The 23,219-nt window shown below is 44.6% G+C and overlaps 1 protein-coding gene across 1 annotated transcript in view; it reads left to right on the forward strand.

Moving 5' to 3' along the window:
• The first annotated feature begins 1,277 nt into the window (after positions 1-1,277).
• Positions 1,278-23,219, forward strand: part of hapln1b (hyaluronan and proteoglycan link protein 1b) — a 37,353-nt gene continuing 15,411 nt past the window's right edge. Inside the window, exon 1 of the mRNA XM_015973946.3 lies at positions 1,278-1,406. The gene's annotated coding sequence lies outside the window, so the exon portion shown is untranslated. The remainder of the gene's footprint in view (positions 1,407-23,219) is intronic.

Below are 23,219 nucleotides of genomic sequence, written 5' to 3' on the forward strand. Positions count from 1 at the left end.
CAGTTTGTACTTTCACAAATTCGTCCCAATAGGACAAGTCACGATGGATGGATAGTTGGATGAGTGGATTGATGGATGGATGGATAGATGGATAGTTGGATGAGTGGATTGATGGATGGATGGATGGGTGGATGGATGGATGGATGGTTGGACGAGTGGATGGTTGGACGAGTGGATGGATGGATGGATGGATGGATGGATGAGTGGATTGATGGATGGATGGATAGATGGATAGTTGGATGAGTGGATTGATGGATGGATGGATGGGTGGATGGATGGATGGATGGATGGTTGGACGAGTGGATGGTTGGACGAGTGGATGGATGGATGGGTGGATGGATGGATGGATGGATGGATGAGTGGATTGATGGATAGATGAAATAATGAATGGATGGATGGGTCAATTAATAGATGGATGGATGGATGGATGGATGGATGGTTGGATGGATGGTTGGATGAGTGGATAGATTAAATAATGAATGGATGGATGGACGGGTCAATTAATAGATGGATGGATGGATTTGTTAATGGATAGATGCATAGATGGATGGATTGATGATGGATGGATATGTTCCTTGATGACTGTGTTGTGAAATGTTCCCTTATAAAGGCGACTCCCAGGAACTGTTCCTCATTAGAGCAGGACGGGCCCCACTGCTCCGCTCAGCTGAGGACTGATCCAGGATCTGCTCACAGAGTGAGTCAGACTGCAGTTCCAATATTTCCAGACACCTTTCTGCTCATAAACACAAATAACAAAACTAAATCCATTCTGTGTTGGATTTCCACATGGTCTGTAAATTCTTCTTTGTATTTCCTTTTTGCAAATAGGCGATTTGTGGAAAATGTCAGAAGTTTTCACTAAACTGAAGCTTCAGATCATTATAAAGTTTTCTCACTTGAACCAAAATGTCTTTTCAGCCCTCTGGAGCTTCAAACACCTGTTTAGATCGGAAATGCGCTCCTCAGAATAGAGAGCATCTTTATAGCAGACTTATTTACTATTTAGTTCCCCAGAGAAGATAGACTAGGGCGGGTGTGGGAGGGTGGAACGATTAAAGTTTAGAAAACCGCTTATTGAGCAACATTTGCGGGTGATCCTCAGACTGCCTGAAACTATAGTGGATGTGTCACAAAACGAGCCAGATGCTGCCTCACACTGCGTGCCTGCTCTCAGTAAAGTGATGAACGACACGCACACGGACGCCGCGGTGCTTTCATGACCGCCCGTTTCATTTCACCTGCACGAGTTCACGCACGGACAGGGCACGCGCCTCGCTGCCACACAGAGGAGCCACTTATTGGACTGGAAACCTGCGCCTACCTTCATGTGCGCAACGTTGTGCGCCTCATTTGTCCTCTTGGCCGCAGGAGAGTTTGACTTCCAGCCAGATCTCAGAAGTCAGGTGAGGTGTCTTCTTTTATTATTCTGTTTTATGAAAATACACGAGTCTGTAGAGCATTAATTCAGCTTTAAGAGGTGACGTGAGCGTGTTTGCGTCTGTTTCTGAAGCCAGAACCTGACGCATGATGCGCTTTATTCAAAACAGGAGCATTTCTGCTGGGTGTTAAGCTTTAAGTGCTTGTGACACAGCATTTCAGATAATTATTTGTTGGAATTGTTTTAAAAAATAGACAGAAATGTTTTTTTTTTCATGAATTTATCACAAGTTAAAACAAATTCGTTTTGCTTTTGTGAATGAGACACACACTCTCAGAAATACGGACTTTATTCAGAGCAGCATTTTGGGTTCTGGTTGTTTGAGATTATAAGATAATTTCCAGCATTCAGTCACCAGTTTGAAAGTTCTCTCCTCATGTAGTGTTTTTGCTGGAAGCATATTTTAGCCTAACCTGATTCACAGGAGCCATTTATCTGGATCGGTCTTCCTGCTGCAGGGGCGAACGAAGATGAGTGGGGACTGGGGGTCTGTGCGAGTGGGGACAGGGGTCTGTGCAGCCTCTTTAAGGGGCTTGCTCCCTGACTGATATTATATGATACGATATCATTCTATGATTATGTAGCATGAAGCTAACACCTCTGATTCATTAATGGAAGTTTATCTTTTGCTTGTTGCTGATTGTATGTTGAATAGTGGAGCTCACAGAATCCTGTTGTATTGTGGACTTTCAGGTTTTCAAAGACACATTTTGGATTAACCAGTCTGATTTTTAAATAAAACCTAAACCGTTAAAATGGCATAACGTTTATATAGAAAATGATCCTGATCATCACTTCTGATGTAGATGTTATTGGTGAGCATTTCTATAGCTTTCTGAGCATTGTTGTGGAGCTTTTTTTTAGCCCTATACCAAGGCTTGAACTAAACTACATCAACAAAAGCTAATAAACTAAAATGATTCTAAAAGCATTATGGCTGTTTAAACATTATTAATACTTGTATTGTATCACAACTCTTACTACCCAAAATTAAAGAAAAATACAAAAAAGTATTTTAAGATTGTTTTTATGTTGAGGTGGACATTAAGAGTTAAGCTGAGCCTAGCTCTGAGACCAAAGTGTACCAAGAATACTGTTACAGTAAACAGCAGGCTTGGTTTTATAGATAGATTATCTAAATAAATCTGATTGCTCTCGTCTTACAGTGATAATACTTTATAAACTTCAACGTACTTCCATTTAGACTTCAGAAAAAAAAACTCCATTACTTTTAAAAATGTTAAGCAAATTAGCAATAAACTTGTTTTTCTTGATGTTTGACCTTAAACAGATGGTTTTGGCACCCAATTGAAAATTTAATTGTCTTTTTAAAAAGTCACATTTAGTCAACTGTACTGACATTTTTGGGCTGGGGTGATGGTCAAGTAAAACACAGCAAACAACTTTACCAACATTCAGATAGACCTTTTCACACGTTAAAACTGTCAATCTGTTTCAGGTTAATTTTTACTGAATGAAATGCATTTTGAAATTGGCAATATGGCAAAAATATCCACTCTGGACTTTCTTTATAGTGCACTATTTTCCTATGTAAAAACCCAGTCTTAATATGTTAGGAAATTTTGATTAAATAACATATTTGAACAGATTTTAACCTTGTTGAACTCAAGAGAAATGATTCACAGCATCAGAATTATTCACATTTATTATCAGATCTTCAAAAACATAATGTGTAAACAACACAGGGATGTTCAAAGCAACACAAGGCTAATAGATGTAGCATGAGCTGCCTTTTGCTAATAGGTAAACCACCTGATTTTAATACATCACCACATTTGGCGAGCACCAAAAATGTCACCAACTCACAGTGGAATCATGGTAACAGATCAGAGAGAGGAATAACCACCAAGCTAACTGGTTTTAAAGCCATATGCAACTTTTCCATAAATTTTAAATTATATTCTTGAGCCAGTATTTGCTAAAAGTACCCATTTATGGGTTCAATGAAATGCCACTCAGACCCCACCACCATCTGTGGCCAGAATTCCACAATTTCCTCTTGGAAATAGCAAAGTGGGGCTGGCATGCTGTCGCTGCACTCTGCTTCCATCACATGATACCTGTATGTTTTAGATCATGAGCACAGCTGATTTATTTGATTTGGTGATGAACTGCTCCTGTAGAAACAAATGAAGGCTGGGTAGACATTTCAGCTGTTAGGTGAAGGTGTTAAAAAGACTAATGCACAGTGAGGAGATATGTTTTGCATTTACAACAGTGAATTAATAATGGGCTCTAGGGGGTGCTAAAATCAAGCCAACACTTGCATAGTTTCCCTTTAAGCTCTGATTACAGTGGTGCTCTATAAAATAATCAGGCTTACATTGATTGTGTCACGTCTAAAACTGTCCCCGTAGAAACAGGCCTTAAAACTGCTCTCTTTTCAGCCTGTCAGATAGAATGTGGCAAATCAGCAATTTCTCAAAATTTCCTGCATTTAGTAAAACAAACAAACAAAGACAAACAAACAACATATTTTACTTATTCCGTTTGTAGAGACTCTCCTGTGTGATATATTCTAATCTTGTGATTTCTATTTTTACCTAACAGATTGTTTACACTCTAAACATGCAGTGTTTCTTTTCCTCTTATCTTTTGCTGACGTAAATATACATGTTTGAATAGAGGGACTAAAAACAGAATAGGTGGTCTCAACTAAACAGCCCCAGGTTACCGTTAGCCCCTGTTTGCTCTGCTAAGCTAACCAGCTCCAACCTCATGCTTGCCTCAGTCTGAATGTCTAAAAGAAAACATGGAATAGCAGTAAAATCTAAAGTGTTGTTAAATAAAACACACGTTACATGTGCCCGAAGCCAAGTCTTCCTCTACAGATTTTTTTTTCTTCTGTTTTACTCATGTTTGCTTTATTGACCCTTAGACTTGTTAAAATATGAGGTTATTGAACAGAGCGTCCATTTGTTCGGACACAGAAAATCGTTGCCTGTGTGTTGCTGTATAAACTGAGGTTTCGTCTCCTCGTCGTTTGCCGCTGCAGATGATCATTTTTGTGAGACTTGTCATAGCTGTGGTCCACCACAATATGCAGAAAGAGTCTGAGTGATTTAGGGCTGCAACTATCAGGGCTGTGAGTGACTCTCAGCCCAACAACCCCTCTCTTGTGTGTGCGCTGGCTTAGACATGGCGGCTCCACCCTGACCCCCCACCCATCACCCCTGCACTCACCCAACACACACACACACACACACACACACACACACACACACACACACACACACACACACACACACACACACACACACACACACACAGGCCTAAAATGGCCCCACCCCTCAAATGAAAAGGGCGAGAAAGTCCTTGTGAAGATGTTCATCCATACAATTATCTTCAATTTGTTTAAAATAGTGGATTAGGTGTACAGGTTAAAATAGTTTCTGGCTTTTTATGGTTCACATTTTCTTTCCCTCATTACTGATGTCTGAGCTGGTTGGTGTGTCATTTTGCTTTACTAGGACTCTTCTCTCTTAGCTTGTTTCTGTTTAGCACAAATCAATAAAGTCATATCATTTTATCTAAGTTGTAGGTTGCTTAAAGGTAAAACCTGCAAACTCTCAAGCAACAAGTGAACCCACTGATCTAAGATGTATTTAAAAGGTAGAGTGTGAGAATTGCTAATATTTAATGATCACAATCCTCTGAAATAGTTTCGACTTACACTCACCTGCCATCTGATTATATACTCCTGCTCCATTCTTTACCACAAATCAGCCAATCACAAGCCAGCAACCAGAACGGAGATAAAAGATCTGAAGTACTGTAAAGGCAGCATGGTTGTTGGTGCCAGACAGTCTGATCTGAATATTCCAGATCTACTGGGATTTTCACCAACAACCATCTCTGGCTTACAGAAAGCGGTCTGAAAAACAACAAATATTCAGTGAGCTGCAGGCATCTGGATAAAAACATCTTGTTGAGGTCAAAGGTCAAAGGAGCAGGGCACAGATTGGTTGTAGATGATCAGAGGTGATGCTTGCGAACAGGTAGGATATGCAATTGCTGGGGTCCCCCAGGCTACAAGGGGGCCCCAAAGGGCTGTTAAACGTTGAAGTCAGAGCTGAAACATAACTTGACAGCACTGCTGGCCGTCTCACATTCCCTGAAGGGGCCCTCTTCCCGACTGTTGAAAAATTACAGTTTAGTGCTTCCAAAGAGGAAGTTTCAATAATTGGTATTCCCATTGGATGAGTGAACAGATGTATGATTCCAGACCTGGGCCCTAATTCATCAAAACATTTGTCCTAAATCGTCCAGACGTTCCTCCGCAATTGACTGTTGATAAATCCCAGGTGTGCATACCCAGAAACATGCTCATTTAACCATATGCAGTCATACCGTCTTCATCTCATGAGGGAAATGCCTGCAATCTCACCCCGCCCCTCAACACAAATGTCAAAAAATAATTAGTGACAGCAAGATCAAGGTACTGGTTGCCAAACAGAACCAAACAAGTTGTAGGGGTAAATATTGTTGCTTTTAAGCTGAATATATTACCTTTACTTATGACCAATAAGCTGTGATACTCTATATCGGGGTGGGGAACTCTGGTCCATTGAGGGCCGGTATCCACCATATTTTAGTTTTAACCCTGCTTCAACACACCTGATTTCAATCAACAGGTGATTAACAGCCTTCTGCAAAGCTTGATGAGCTGCTGAACAGGTGAATCAACCGCTGAATCAGAAGTGTTGGAGCAAACACATACATACATACATACACATACATTCTACAAAAAATAAGGATAATAACCTCTTAACAAATCCTATTCCGTTTAGTCGTGTAAATTTTTTTTATTATGACAACTCCACTGTTGTGTCTTGCCTGTTTGCTATCTATTTGTTGTGTGCTGTTGTCCCTCCATTACCCTCCCTCTCTTTCCCAATTGGTGTTGTATTATGTCTCTTTTTTCCCTGCCTGTCCACTCTGGTGTGTAAGTGAATGTGGTCTAAAATGCCACAAACATAGTAAACGCTATTGTACAGCAAGATGAATATCCCACATTCCTGCTGCTGTACAGTAAAACTGCTCTGGCATGTTATGGCACCCAGATCAACCATTCTGTCTGCTACAACTGTCAGGACAGGACAGGACAGCTTTAAAAAGACAAATTAAGCTGACAGACCTGGCACTGGAGTCTGCTTCCAGCTTGTTTCCTGCATGTCTTAGATCATGAACACAATTGATTTGTTTGATTTAGTGATGAGCCACTCCTGTAGACACCAATGAAAGCTGAGGGGACATTTCAGCTGTTAGATTAATGTGCTTTTGGTTCTGCTAAATGGACACTTTGGGATGCTAAAAGCAACCCAAAATAGCCAAGTGAACCTTTAAAAATAACACTGTGCGTGATTTCACACAATATTGCAAGATGCGTGATCAGTTAGCACTCAGCTTATATGATGTGAATGACTCTCAGCTACGGAAGCATCAAGGTTTAGCTCAAGTGGGAAACTGACCAAGTTACAGATGTTTTTTTGATTCAGCTAATGCTGATTTGTTTTGGTTGACTGACTCCAAATGCTAATAAGTTGTAGATGTGCATTCAAAGACGAAAGTCTGAAAGTATCTTTAAAATCTGTCCAATGGTCCATGAGACAATTTTACTGACAAGAAACCATCAGAACATTTTCACAAATGTAGCTAACAACCATTTACTTCCTCTTTATAAATTTGCAAACAAGACTTGAACCGTATTAAGAGTGTTTAAAGACTTTCTTGCAGAAATAAGTCCATATAAAAACTATAAAATGCACTATAAAAATGTAAAGGACCCTTGATGACTTTAACAAGTTTTTATTCTTTAATTTCTTCTAATTAATTCTGATTAACCAAAATGTATGTACTCTAAAAGGAAAATGCCCTGTTAATTAAAATCCATCGAACTACCATTCACAAAATATTTGTAACATATTTTTTTAAACCTAGTTAGATTTCTTCTTTCATTTTTGACAGCAGTAATGAGGAATGTTCAGTGTAGGGTTGGGCGATGGGATGAACCATTCGATTATCGACGATGGGCTGAGCTGTTACGATTGTTTTAACAAGAGGCGATTTGTTTGTTAATTTATTTATTTGTAGTGCGTAAGTTTGTTAATTACAGACATTTTACACGGTACACACAGAGAACATCCTGGAGGTAAAAACAACAAACAAACAAGAAAATATCTCCAACAGTGCATCTGAGCATTATTTCACACGTTCTCAGCATCTCGATGCTGACAGTGGCGTGCTGAGGAGGAGCTGGGAAATTGTGACGCAGGCCTACTTGACTTCATGCACAAGAGCACGGTGTCGTGTGGAAGTTGAAACCCTTCTATCTTTCAGAGTGTCTGGAAGACTAATGGTTATTTTATTTGGAGAGAAGTTTCCTGATTTTAAAACTTTGGCTTAAGTAGCGCTCGTTATTAAACACCTACTTCGAGTGTGTCAGCGGAGCGTGGATTTATCCAGAGCAATATTTAAACAGAGTCAAAAGTCCAGAACCTCATAACCTCTTCAGAAAGCTCCCTAGAGACATTTAATTACGCATAAGCTGCAGGTGACCAGTTGAGGTTTATGTGGAGCAGAAGGAATGTGCGTTCAGGCCGCAGCTGGTGAAATGTTCTACTTTAAGTGAAATCATTTAATTGCATTGTTTATGTTACTGGGGCTCTCTTGTTCTTGGCTTGTTTGGACTAAATATTAATGTAAATTAGGCCTGCACAATATTAGGAAAACCTGCGATATTCGATAACAGTGCTTAATATTGCGATATCGATATTACTCGCGATAAATGAACAAATACTAAAGTATGCAGTGTTGATGTCGTCCGGCGTGTGACGTCTGCTCTGGGTTCAAAGCAAACAAAAACTAATGCATGAATTCCATTACAACATAACATTTTTATTGCAAAAATATGCAGCTGCACCTGCTACTGTATTAGCAGCAAAACAACAAACTGCATGCATGCAGTTTCTCAGTGACTTTAAAACATCACCTCCACCATAAAACTTTTTCTGATGCTGCAAATACAGAAAAACATCCCTTACCAGGGTTTTTTTAAATAAAAAAAAAATCTGAAAATAAGTTTAAATGTTAAATAATAGTTAACATCACTTAAATGCAACAGCAAATTCTCTCATTGCTACTGAACATTTTCTCCACTTATGTGGTTATGATATAAGGCTGTTGCTGTAACTGGGAAGTGATCTGTGCTGGGCCAAACTAGGAGAATATTAAGATTTTCTGAGGGAAAGAAAAAAAAACAATTGTCTACCTTTCAGAAGAGGAACTTGTAGAAGTCTTTAATTGATTAAATGAAGACCACGGAGCCACTTGTTCATTTTCACAAGACTTCTGTCTTACTTCCTTTATTCCTTTCCCGCCTCGGCACAAATTCCTTTTTTCCCTCACTATCAGTCCCCAGGCGCCCCCTAGAGGCTCCATCCTGAACACCTCTACTCCTCCCCCTTTTAGCTTGAAAAACTCTTTACTTGTAAGATAACCTTGTACCCAACATAACAGTATCATTCTAACAGAAACCTGACTTATAGTCCAGTGTTTACAACCAAGCATTTTCAACTCTTTTGTTTAACAATATAATCTAACATAAACACCTTTGTTTTAGAAACATCACCCTTTTGTTTTTTAATGTAGGGGTAAACTAAAACGAGAATATTCACAAGTCCAGTCTCTCTGGTGGGCGGGAAACCCTTCCCGACCTGGTCACAGTGGTACCCGGGAGTCTCTGTGTCAGGTCTGACACCAGCTCCTCAGAGCAGGGCAGCTCTGTCTCAGGGAGTACGGTCAGGTGAGCCCGGTTTCTTCTAAAACTCCCTCGCTCGGTTTCCACTACATAAGACCTTGGGGTTGAGGCCGGACCCTGGACCGCAGCTGTGGACTGTGATCTTCTAATCCACACTCTTTGGCCCGGAATCAGAACTGGTAAGTCTTTAGCCTTATGCCTCATATCGAACGAATTCTTCTGCCTCTCCTTCAACCCTTTATCCCTTTTCCTGAAGGCTCCAAGGTTCGGCCAGGCTGGTTTCAACGCCTGTGCTGTGGTGGGAACTGTGGACCTTATCTGCCTCCCCATCAGCAGTTGCGCTGGACTCAGTCCATGAGCTAATGGTGTAGCTCTGTAGGCTAAGAGAGCTCTCTGAGGGTCTGGACTTTTACTGAGCAGCTGTTTGACCGTCCTGACGACTCTCTCTGCTTCCCCGTTGCTCTGAGGGTAACGAGGGCTACTGGTCACATGCCGGAAACCATAGTCCTGGGCAAACAGACTAAAGTCCGAGGAAGCAAACTGCGGGCCATTGTCTGTCACCAGGCATTCCGGCACGCCAAATCTGGCAGAGATCACCTTCAGCCGCTCCACCGTTGTAGCTGTTGTGAGAAATGGGAGTTTGGCTTCTTCGATGTATCGGGAGAAGTAGTCCACAACCAAGATATCAGCCGCTACTTTTTGCCAAAGGCGTGGTGGTAGAGGCGTAGTCGTCAGTGGCTCTGTCTTTGTTTGTGAAAACTGGCAGCAGATTTCACACCTTTCCACCATATCTTTGATCTGTCATGTTATCCCCGGCCACCACAGGGATTCTTGTGCACGCGCCACAAATTTAGTCACCCCCTGATGCCCTTCAAGCAACCTATCCAACATTTCTGTCTGCATGCTTGCTGGAATCAAAATCCTCTTGCCTTTGAGAAGCAGGCCCTCCGCCAGATCAATATCAGTCCTTTCGGGCCAAAATGGAAGAAGGTGCTCTGGGACGTTCCTCCTGTTGGAGGGCCAGCCGTTTTCAGTAAATGTTTTCAGCTGTTTACAAACGCTGTCGGAGCTCTGAACGTCCATGATGTGAGCCAATTTACTTTTTGTGGCAGGACGTTGTCGTAGGATGTGGTCAACATGCATACAACATTCCTGCTGCAAGCTGCTATTGGCTTCTCTGTCCTCCAGTCCTTGAGGAGCTCTGGAAAGAGCATCTGCTGTGACAAGCTGTTTGCCAGGGACATGAATAATTTTATAGTTGAACCTCAGCAGTCTGAGCCTGAATCTTAGGATTCTTGGTGGTAGGTCGTCTAAGGCCCGAGAACCTAACAGGGAGACCAGATGTTTGTGGTCGGCTCTCACTGTAAACTCAAAACCTAGCAGGTATGAGCTGAGTCGTTCACAGGCCCACGTTGCAGCAAGAGCCTCTTTTTCAGTCTGGGCATATTGTACCTTTGTGGGTGTCAGGCTCCATATACATAACAGATCTCCACCTGTCGTCCGCCTGCCGCTGTAGAAGAACCGCTCCGAGTCCATATGAGGACGCGCCTGCTGACACCACTGTTTCCTTTGTGGGACTATACTGTGCCAGCACTGGGGGAGAGTTCAGTTCCTCTTTTATCTTTTCAAACGCTGTCCTCTGCTGAGCGTCCCACGTCCATGTGCTGTCACTTTTTAGCAGGTCTCGCAGAGGTTTAGTGAGGGCTGGTAGGCTGGATGAAAACTTGCCGACATAATTCACCATCTCTAGGAAACGGCGGACCTCTTCCACATTTCGTGGTTCGGGCATGTTTTCAATGGCGCTGACTTTATCCGGATCTGCCTCGATTCCTGTTGCACTTATGTTGTGTCCTAGAAACTTCACTCTCTCCACCGAAAACTCACATTTTTCATTGAGAGTTAGGCCAGCCTTCTCACATCTTTTAAGCACCTGCTGTAGCCGTTCGTCGTGTTCCGCTTTGTCTTTGCCGAACACTAGAATATCATCTGCGTGGCACAACGCTCCTTTTTCTCCTGCGATGATCTGTGAGATCCTCAACTGAAAATGTTCTGGTGCAGACGATATGCCAAAAGGGAGTCGCTGGAAGCAATATCGGCCAAAAGGGGTAATAAAAGTTGTTAATGGCTGGGAATCTTTGTGTAGAGGCACCTGCCAAAACCCAGATGTTGCATCTAATTTAGAAAACACTTTTGCCCCTTCCAGCTGAGCCAGCGTATCATCCACTGCAGGTAGGATGTGACGTTCCCTGCACACATTTTCATTCAGTCGAGTGTGGTCCACACAAATGCGGGGTTTTTTGTTTGGCTTGGGAACCACCACCATCCCGGCGCACCATGCGGTAGGCTCCTTGATTCTCCTTATAACCCCCATTGCTTCCATCCTGTCTAGCTCTTGTTTTACTTGTTCTTTCATAGGTAAAGGGACTCTGCGTGGGGCTGAGAGAGCATAGGGGACCGCTCCTTCTTTCAGTTTTATTTTATATGCCCCTTCCAGCTTCCCAAGGCCTGTAAACACTTTTGGGAACATAGCTTTGTACTGATGGCATTTTTCTTGCTTCTCCTGCTGGACTGAAGCTACCTGCTTTATCCGGTTCAGCTTTATTATGGCAGGGAGTCCCATTAAAGGCATCACTAGGTTTGACACCACATACACATCCTGTCTTGTTTCTGTTTTTTCAGATTTGATGTGTGCTCTCGCGACCCCCAGGACTTTTAAAGGGCAGTTATCAGGACCTTTAATCTTTTTAGAAGGTGCCAGCAAGCTTCCATCCCGCACTTCGGAATACATAGAAGCTGGAACCGCTGTGACTGAATCTCTTGTATCCAGTTTGAATGTCACATTTTCTCCATTAAAACTGAGTTTTTTCAGCCATTCCTCCTCAGTCTCATCAGTGTTAACAGACCCCATAAAAGCTATGTCCTCTTCTGGGTCGCTCTCCACTAATGTTTCCACTCTGTGATGATCTGCAAACTGCAGCAAAGTGTCCATTTTTTTTACATTTGCGACACACCGCCTCCTTGGCTGGGCACCTTTTCCAAGGGTGTTGCGGGCCCTTGCCGCATCTCTTACATTTTTCCTCATAATGACTCGTATCTGAGGCTTTTGGAATGGACATGAACTGCTCTGGCCTGCGTGGAGGTGTCTGTCTATAGTGTGGTCTCCCTGTATTGGTGTTTATGGCATCCACATTAGTCCATTTACTTTCGGTGTGGCCCCCTCGCAGCATCAGCTGTTGTTTTTTTTTATTTCCTCTTGCTGCCTGGCCTGGGTTATGGTTTTAGCCAGCGTCAGGTCTGGGTCTAACTGCAGTCTCTCTGAGAGCCTGGAATCTCTTATTCCAACCACGATGTGGTCTCTTATCATTTCCTCCATTAAAGCTCCAAACTTACAATGTTCTGCTAATTTATGCACATCCGTGATAACATTTTCTGCAGACTCGCCCTGCTGCTGCTGTCTACTGTTAAACTTGGCCCGTTCATAGATAACATTGTGCTTACCTTGTTCCTCAAAGGCTCTTGTCACGTCTGCATACACTGCCTTTTGTTGGTCAGAGAGCGGTAATGTGCTGAGGATGTCATCGCTCCTGTCCCCCATCACATACAGCAGGGAGTTGACTTGATAATACTCCGCTTTTCCATCGAGTCCGGACGCCCGCCGAAACCTCTCAAACCGTCTTATCCATTGCGGCCAGGAGCTGGGCTCCTCTAAGTTGAAATTACCCGGAGGTGCGATGGAGAATATCTGATCCGTCATCTTCCCATCTCCCCTTGGGCTTCAGTCCCAGTCCGCTCTGTCTGCTCCTGCCACGTCAGGCCAGGTGTCTCTTTCCATCTTCCTACACCCTCGTCCTGAAACTAAGCATGTTCTGCCAACTCACAGTAGGTCCTTCTTTTCTTCTGACACCATGTAGAAGTCTTTAATTGATGAAATGAAGACCACGGAGCCACTTGTTCATTTTCACAAGACTTCTGTCTTACTTCCTTTATTCCTTTCCCGCCTCGGCACACATTCCTTTTTTCCCTCACTATCAGTCCCCAGGCGCCCCCTAGAGGCTCCATCCTGAACACCTCTACTGAACTGGCAAAAAAAACCTACATGTAAAATATGTGAACACGTTTGGTTTTAACCACAAATTGAACAAGTTTACCTAGATCTTAAAAAGCAGCTCAGATGATGAAACTGCAACTATGATTCTGATAACAAGCTAACAAATTGAACTAGCTCCTCTTAAGACAACCTGCTAGCAGAGCTTCTGACTGACAGTTTATGTGCAGCAGCAAATCAACTATCCTGATTAACAAGGTTATAAAGGAAAAATCACTTTGATGTGTGGGGGAACTTTTCCAGGCCCTCTTTAGCAGGGTGGGACTGGGAGGAGAGTGCTGTAGCCTTTTAGCTGGAAGCTAATCGGAGCCTGGGGCTAACATCACCACCCGGTGGAACACTAGCGACATGAAGGTGGGTTGGTTCACCGGCACGTGTCGGAGTCAGCCCGGTTATTATCAGCTGCTTAACGACACCGAGCGGACTCACGTTCACGTATGAAAGCAGCGCTGATTCCAGAAACCTCAGCACAAAGTGCGTTCGTTGCTCTGAGCCAGCATGACGAACAAGGGAACGGCGCCGCTAACTCAGTTTGGGTGTTGCTTTCCATCCTAAGGGTCTACGTAGGGGGCGGGCGTATTACGTGAACGGACCCATCTAATTGGCCGCATATCAGAAGGGCTACATTTGATTGGTCAAATAATACATTCGCGTAAAAAACAGAGCTGGTTTACAAAAAGTTGACGTATGACACGGATGGAAATGTTTGAACCAAACATTTATCGCCATTTTTGACGTGCTTTGCGATGGGCCTATCGTCCTGTTATCCCGATGACGATAATTTTTCGATATATTGTGCGGCCCTAATGTAAATGAATGGCAATTTAGTGATTATTTATTATTTTAAAAATAAAAGTGATGGGGATAAATTGATCATGTGACCTCTGGCTGCGAGCACGTAACTTAATAGTGGCATTCTACCTGTGAGCTCATTCCCAACCGGGAGCATTTCTGACGCCAACGGGAATGAAACCGTTCCACACAGCTGATCCCAAGACATCACAAAATCATGGGGGAATTGCAACACCACACGTGATTTCAGACATTCACACGAATTAATAAACAAGAAAAAAGACAGCTGCATGTATGAAAAATGTCAGTGGGTTAGTTTCTGTTCTGTTTACATTGGTTACAGAAGTTCACAGGAAATGGCATACTGCACTTGATCTTTATTTTGAAAGTTTCCGGATGTTCTACACTGCTTTTGTGTTTGACTTGCTGTCTGGCTCAATCTAAACTGCAGAGTTTGACGTGTTTTGGAAACGTAGCGCATCAAAAATACACTCGAAACATAATGATAGCATGCCCTTGCTTCTGGGGCACGTCTAAAATGCCACTTAGCTGCCGGATGAAAAGAACTCATCCACTGCAACGGCAGCTAATTGCCGCGTAGTATGTTTCGTGATTCTTTCACATGCAGTGGGAAGGAGGAGCCAGAGTGCATCCCAGCGCAGCAACGATTCCTTTCATTTCTCAAAGTCATCAAAGGGAGAAACCCAATGACCTTTGTTCAGAAAAAAAAAAACATTTTGCCTAAATAAAATACCACAATGGTGGACACCACAGGGAAGCAAGGACGAGGCTTCCTTTAAACACAGTGACTGTGTTTAATATGAGCCATTTTTTCCTCACAAACTATAAATATAAAACTAAACCAAAAGAAAAGTCTGACATTCTCTTCCAGCAAACATTTGTGCCAAACTTCTATATATAAATAAAAACAAATCAGTGTTTGTTCTACTACTGTATTCGCAAATCAGTCTGTGCATCATGACGTTGCTCAAAGAGTCACGTGTACAAATAAATTGCCCATCAGAATTGATTGGACTAACGATTGGCGATGGGAAAAACTATTCAAATCGCCCAACCCTAGTTCAGTGAGCAGATTCCATCAATAATGTAAGGAAAATAAATTAAAATGAGTTTCAGTGTGTATAAAAGTTTCATACCATCATACAGAAACAGATTTCTCTACTGAGCACCAGGAGGTGTTGCATGTTGTTCACGTGTGTGTGTGTGTGTGTGTGTGCGTGTACGAGTGTGTGGGTGAGTGTACGTTCACCTTGGAAATTGGTTGCGGGAGGGGAACTGCAATTGTCAATTGATTTATACTTGGGGAGGGGGGGCTGGGATGGGAATATGGGGTCTATGGGGCCATTTTAATCTGTGAAGCACTTTGAGTTGCATTTTTTTTGTATGAAAAGTGCTATATGAATAAAGTTGATTTGATCATTCAGATTTAGAGCTTTGTGGAAACGAGTCATTACAACCCCGCTCTGCTCCACACTGAGAAGTCTTTGTAGCTGCCCTGGTGGTGTGACGGTGACGTATCATAAACACTCCAGTGGACTGGTTTGAACCCACCACGTCACCCACAGAGGAAAATATAGATTCTGTACAAAGAAAAACCTAATGGAAGGATTTATAAATACCTCAGACTGTGCACAATAAATACCCACCCATTGGTTCACTGCCCCTTCTCACACAGAAGCTCCTAGTGTTGGTGCCTGGCTTGTTTTTTCCAGAACATTTTGTCTCGCGGCTTCGGAATGGAGATGCTGTTAGGTTCAACATTCCTGCATCATCAAATTGGTTAACAGCCACAACACTGTTGAGGTGGGTCTCAAAAGTAATATGTCTTGGTTGGACTTTTGTCTTCATGGTTGTGTCACTGACATGAATAGGCATGGTCTGGTTTGAGATGTAGATAATTGGAATGAAAAATGCCATAGTGTGATGTAGGGCCATGCGATCTGATGATATAAGATCGTTAAGGATTATAACGTGATGACAATCTACCAAGGCTCGGGGATCTGTCACTCCTCTGTGTCATTATTTCTGAACGTGTCTATGGGCACTAAACATTTTTTCTCTCAGCCGAGTCACGCCATTGCTAGTCTGCTTCTGTCAGCCATAGCTATCAACACAACAGACACACCAGTGAACCAATCAGAGCAAGTTTTAGGCAACATGTTGGTGAGCTTGGGGTGCTCAGTAGAACTGAGGAAAATATTCTAATAACTGATGTATTAAGATATGATTATAAACAATTATCAATCGTTAAAGGAGCACACCATAATCAATTATAGGGCTAGCACTAGCCACTAGCTTCATTACGTGTACTGTCGTGCGTCTTCTCGATCAGGAAGCCTTTGGGTCAATCTTCTGCTTTAAACTTTGCATTTGGCTTCGTGGCCCTCATTATTTGGGGACATTTGTTTATGTTTGAGCGAGCCTTTTCACCATGGCTGCCGACTGGAGCTTTGTTTATCCCCTCTGTGTAGTAATGAGCCAGACCCCTACCCCGCATTGTCAGGAAACAGCTACACAAAGCAGCAAGGTCAAAATAGTAGGAGCGTAATCCAAAAAAAGTGGATGCAAATACATAATAAATTAAAGGAAGAGTGGAGGATGTTTCTGAATTTTAGGAAAGAGCCGCCTGCTGCTCGTTTTGAAAAAAAAAAACACACATGAGAAAGAACGCCCAGTTATCCTCGTTACAAGTAGCTGCCGGCCTTGCAGCCAAATTCTTATTCTAGCAGTAATCTGAAGTTAATTTCTCTAAATAGTGTGCCAAACTTTAACTTACCTGCCGAGCAGAAAGCCGGAGACAGATGCGTCTGTGGGGAGCCCCGCCTTTGCTTTGTGCATGCGCAGGAAGTGAAATCTACCCAGCAACATGCGACGACGTACTACAACGGCCTTGCGTGAATGGTTCACCAGAATGATTGACAGTTAAGCGGACCAATTGTTCAGATGATCCACCCAGAAGAAAAAGATCCTTTGCTATACCTTTAAGCTTAAAAGGATACTTTTGCAACATTTTCATATTTTTAAATAATTTTATTGAGCAAGTATATGCTACTCCTCCTTGAACCGTCACCTTATCGTGGTGGAGGAGTTTGAGTGCCCTAATGATCCTAGGAGCTATGTTGTCTGGGGCACTTAGTGCCCCTGGTAGGGTCTCCCATGACAAATTGGTCTTAGGTGAAGGGTGAGACAAAGAACGGTTCGAAGGATCTTTCATGGCGGTTAAAACGAAGAGTCGGAGTACCCGGACCGGAGGGTTACCGGGGTCCCACCCTGGAGCCAGGCCTGGGGTTGGGGCCCGTGAGCGAGCACCTTGGGGTCGGGCTTTCGCCCATGGGGCCCGGCCGGGCCCAGCCCGAACCGGATACATGGGCTCGTCCAACTGTGGACCCACCACCCGCAGGAGGAACATGAAGGGTCCGGTGCAATGCGAATCGGGTGGCAGACCAAGGCGGGAGCCTTGGCGGTCCAATCCCCGGACAAGAAAACTAGTTTTTGGGACATGGAACGTCACCTCGCTGGCGGGGAAGGAGCCGGAGCTTGTGGCAGAGGTTGAGCGGTACCGGCTAGATATAGTCGGACTCACCTCGACACATTGCATTGGCTCTGGAACCCGAGACCTGGAGAGGGGTTGGACACTCTACTTTGCTGGAGTTGCTCCGGGTGAGAGGCGGAGGGCTGGGGTTGGCTTTTTGTTAGCCCCGAGACTCTCTGCCTGTGTGTTGGAGTTTACCCCGGGGGACAAGAGGGTAGCTTCCTTGCGCCTTCGGGTCGTGGAACGGGTCCTGACTGTTGTTTGTGCTTATGGGCCAAATATCAGTTCAGAGTACCCACCCTTTTTGGAGTCCCTGGGACGAGTGCTAGATAGTGCTCCATCAGGGGACTCCATTGTCCTGCTGGGGGACTTCAATGCTCACGTGGGCAATGACAGCTTGACCTGGAGGGGTGTGATTGGGAGGAACGGCCCACCTAATCAGAACTCGAGCGGTGTTTTGTTATTGGACTTCTGTGCAAGCCGCAGTTTGGCCATAACGAACACCATGTTCGAACATAAGGATGCCCACCGGTACACTTGGTACCAGGGCAGCCTAGGTCACAGGTCGATGATAGATTTTGTAGTCGTATCATCTGACCTGCGGCCGTATGTTTTGGACACCCGAGTGAAGAGAGGGGCGGAGCTGTCAACTGATCACCACCTGGTGGTGAGTTGGATCAGATGGCAAGGGAAGATGCCGCGTAGACCTGGCAGACCCAAACGCATAGTGAGGGTCTGCTGGGAACGCCTGGCAGAAGAACCTGTCAAGACGGTCTTCAACTCCCACCTCCGGCAGAGCTTTGACCACGTCCCGAGAGCAGTGGGGGACATTGAGTCCGAGTGGGCCTTGTTCCACTCTGCGATTGTCGAGGCGGCTGTTGCTAGCTGTGGTCGTAAGGTGGCCGGTGCCAGTCGTGGTGGCAACCCCCGTACCCGCTGGTGGACACCAGAGGTTCGGGGAGCCGTCAGGCTGAAGAAGGAGGCCTACAGGGCGTGGCTGGTCTGTGGGTCTCCGGAGGCAGCAGACAGGTACCGGATAGCCAAGCGGGGTGCAGCAGTGGCAGTTGCCCGAGGCAAAATCTCGGGTGTGGGAGGAGTTTGGTGAGGCCATGGAGAAAGACTATCGATCGGCTCCAAAGAGGTTCTGGCAAACTGTCCGGCGCCTCAGGAGAGGAAGGCAGCAACTCGCTCACACTGTTTACAGTGGGGATGGGGAGCTGCTGACGTCAACTGAGGCTATAGTCGGACGGTGGAAGGAATACTTTGAGGAGCTCCTCAATCCCACCAATGCGCATTCCGAGGAGGAACCAGAGCTGGGAGGCCTGGGGATGGACTGTCCGATCTCGGGGGCAGAAGTTGCTGAGGTAGTCAAACAACTACACAGCGGCGGAGCCCCGGGGGCGGATGAGGTTCGTCCTGGGTATCTCAAGGCTATGGATGTTGTAGGGCTGTCATGGTTGACACGTCTCTACAACATTGCGTGGTCATCGGGGGCAGTTCCTAGGGAGTGGCAGACCGGGGTGGTGGTCCCCATCTTTAAGAAGGGTGACCTGAGGGTGTGTTCCAACTATAGGGGGATCACACTCCTCAGCCTCCCTGGAAAGGTCTACTCCAAGGTACTGGAGAGGAGGGTCCGATCAATAGTTGAATCTCAGATTGAGGAGGAGCAATGTGGTTTTCGTCCTGGCCGTGGAACTGTGGACCAGCTCTATACCCTTGCAAGGGTGATGGAGGGGGCATGGGAGTTTGCCCAACCAATCCACATGTGCTTTGTGGATTTGGAGAAAGCTTATGACCGTGTCCCCAGGGGCACCTTGTGGGGGACGCTCCAGGAGTATGGGGTGGGTGGCTTTCTGTTAAGGGCCATTCAGTCCCTTTACCAGAGGAGCGTGAGTTTGGTCCGCATAGCCGGTAGTAAGTCGGACCTGTTCCCAGTGAGGGTTGGACTCCGCCAGGGCTGCCCTTTGTCACCGGTTCTGTTCATCACTTTTATGGACAGAATTTCTAGACGCAGCCGTGGTGTGGAGTGTGTCGAGTTTGGTGGCAGGAGAATCTCGTCTCTGCTTTTTGCGGATGATGTGGTCCTCCTAGCTTCATCCAGCTCTGACCTTCAGCTCTTGCTGGGTAGGTTCGCGGCCGAATGTGAAGCGGCTGGGATGAGGATCAGCACCTCCAAATCTGAGACAATGGTTCTCGACCGGAAAAGGGTGGCTTGCCACCTCCGGGTCGGGGGAGAGGTCCTACCTCAAGTGGAGGAGTTTAAGTATCTCGGGGTCTTGTTCACGAGTGAGGGTAGGAGGGATCGGGAGATCGACAGGCGGATTGGTTCGGCGTCTGCAGTGATGCGGACGCTGAGCCGATCTGTCGTGGGGAAGAGGGAGCTGAGCCAGAAAGCCAGGCTCTCGATTTACCAGTCGATCTACGTCCCAATCCTCACCTATGGTCATGAGCTTTGGGTAATGACCGAAAGAACAAGATCGCAAATACAAGCGGCCGAAATGAGTTTCCTCCGTAGGGTGTCCGGGCTCAGCCTTAGAGATAGGGTGAGGAGCTCGGACATTCGGGAGGGACTCGGAGTAGAACCGCTGCTCCTCCGGATCGAAAGGAGCCAGTTGAGGTGGTTTGGGCATCTGGTCAGGATGCCTCCTGGACGCCTCCCCGGGGAGGTGTTTCGGGCATGTCCTGCCGGCAGAAGGCCCCCGGGTCGACCCAGGACACGTTGGAGAGGTTACATCTCCAATCTGGTCCGGGAACGCCTTGGGGTCCTGCCGGAGGAGCTGGTGGACAAGGCCGGGGAGAGGACGGCCTGGAGCTCACTAGTTGGGATGCTGCCCCCGCGACCCGGACCCGGATAAGCGGAGGAAGACGAAGACGAAGACGAAGAAGTATATGCTAAAAATGTGTCACAGTCTGCCCTGCTCACTATTCATTTCACTTAATACACTGCAGTTGTCCCAGTTCTGTGTTAACAGGTGGGCGTGTCGGAGAGCCAGCTGTTCCTGATCTCCCTGATCAGAGGGCCAGGGGTACTAAAGGAGCGGTGTGACACAACTCCAGTGCCGGTTGATACTCACATCTTGGATAAACAATAGCCAGTCGCAGTCTCGTTTGATGTTCAGTTTTAATCTTGTCTGCCCGTTCCAGTCAGCCCCGATCTACCGAGTCCTGAAGGTTCCTGCTCGTCTGTTCTCAGGAATTACCCACCGCCGTCTGGTGTTGTTGTTCCAACATCACGTCGCTCACCGTCCCCCTGGTCTCCTCACTCTCCGCCCCCTGTCTGTCGTCCTGTCCGCTTCCCAGCCTGCCTAACCACCAGCCTCCAGACCTGCATCATAACCACCTCACTGTCTGCCACGCAACCTGTTTCCTCATCACGTCCTGGATCCTCATTCTCTGCTGCTTGTCTGTCCCCACCTGGCCCCAAAGACCCAGCCCTGCCTCACCAAGACCGATCATCTCCAGTAAGAATAGCTCTCCAAACAATTCCAGTTCTGGTTCTCTGGTTCCAGGAATTGTGACATCAGTTTGCTTTCCCGTTCTAGATCACGGTCCCTCCTGTTCCCGTTTGGAGCCGCGTTTTCAGTTACACATCGTTCTTAATAAATGTAATTTGTTATTTACTTACCATCGTTTCTGTCTGTGATTCTTTCATTTCCTGGGTAAAACATATTCCCAACATGACAAAATGACCCTTAATGGCTTAAAGGGTTAATGAAATGTCACTCCAACCCCCACTGACCGCTGTGGCCGGAATACAACAATCGTAACTTCAGAGTGCCGGTCCGGTCTTTTGACTTAGAAAAACAATTTGAGCTGACGCAACTGACACTGTGATTGTGATTAAATCGTGATCGTGATTTAGCAAAAAATAAATCCTGAAATGATTTTTTTTTCTGCATTTTTCCTGTGAATGTCCCATCAGCTATCCTCCTCCTCCTGCTCCCTCTTCCTCTCTTTAAGGCTTCATACCTGGTTTGGTTTAATATCATAAGGAGGTTTTGTGAGGGTTGGTCACCTAGGACCTGGAACTGCTTGAACCTTCTCAGTGGCCTAGCGGTATGAGTGTTTGCTCTGGGACTGGGATATCAGGCTTCAAATCTGGTCGGGTCGTACCAAATACTTTATAAATGGGACCCTCACTGCATCACATCGGGGGTTCAACCACTAAATAGCTCCTGAGCACAGCCACAGCTGCAGCTCACTGCTCCCCACGGGGATGGGTCGAATGTGGAGATGTAATTTCACCAGAGTGTGATGACTAATGAGACTTTAACTTCACTTAGAGGTGTCAGAGGCAATACCAAAACATTTGATCTGGTTTAGAATTTATCTTCTGAATCAAGATGAACCACAGGAGGATCCACAGAAACAGGAGGAGGAAAGAGGTCAAGGGCAGCAACCCCAAAAAATCATTCATCCTTTCATTCGTCTTCTGTTTGCTCTAAAGTCTTAACCAAATAAAAAATGATACCCATGGTAACTTTTAGTGTGCTGCCAGAAGCTCCTTTGTTTTAGTTTAACTTTGGCAGTTTTATCTCCTGCAACTTTTACAAAGAAAACACTAAAACCTCTTCAGTTGCTTTACACTTGCTCATTTGCTCCCTGATGATCCAAAACAGTAATTTCCTGAGTAATGACAAGTTTCTGTTTAAAGAAAGAGAAGACCCATGACCATAACTACTGGCTGTCTTTTTTACTTTCAAAATGTTCATTCTCATTTCCTGTTTGAAAGTTACATAATACTCTTGTTTTTACTTTACTTAATGAGGATTAGCACCACTTTTATAGTATATAGAACAGAAGATTTGATGCAAACGAAGTTGTTCTGTTACGTTGAAGCTCTTCCATTGCTTTTGACCACATACAATAAGTGTCGTCATTTTCAGAGACTGGGTGTCAAAAGGCCCAGATTTCAAATGAAAACTAAAAATTTTTATTATTTATTTTATTTATTTATTTATTTATTTTTATCAACATCTGCCAGATGGGATCCAAATAAATTTGATAATAATGTGCATAATTCGGCGACGTTCGTGTCCCTTTAAGATGCTGTACCACCTGGAGTCACATGTCAAGGTGACGGAAAGTAGCACACGTGACAGCCCCACCTAGTGGACAGTTTTAGTTTCTGTGTATCGTTATCAAGGTTTCAGACAATGTATATTTATTTTAGGCCATATATATATATATATATATATAATAACTTTCTGATTCTGTTGGTTATGTTTTCTGAGCAGAGTGACTGTCTAAACCTGAATGTTTAGCATTTTGCCAAAAAATACATTGATTATTATTTTTTCAAACTATTTCAACAGAGTATTGTAGCAATAAAAACATTTATAAAATGTAAATATCACTGATCAAGAGCATTTTCTTTTCGTGTTGAACTTATTGATTAATCAAAAACAATAGATCATCAGAAACATCCTTCACAGAAAAAGAGAAAGGGAAAAATTATTTTGATGATGTTTAAAAACCAGATGTGGGCTTGTAAATTATTTTAATCTGTTGAATCATTTCAAATTGCATCATGAATTGTATAGAACAT

Source organism: Nothobranchius furzeri, chromosome 6 (assembly GCF_043380555.1).
Source record: "Nothobranchius furzeri strain GRZ-AD chromosome 6, NfurGRZ-RIMD1, whole genome shotgun sequence".
Taxonomy (NCBI): Eukaryota; Metazoa; Chordata; class Actinopteri; order Cyprinodontiformes; family Nothobranchiidae; genus Nothobranchius; species Nothobranchius furzeri.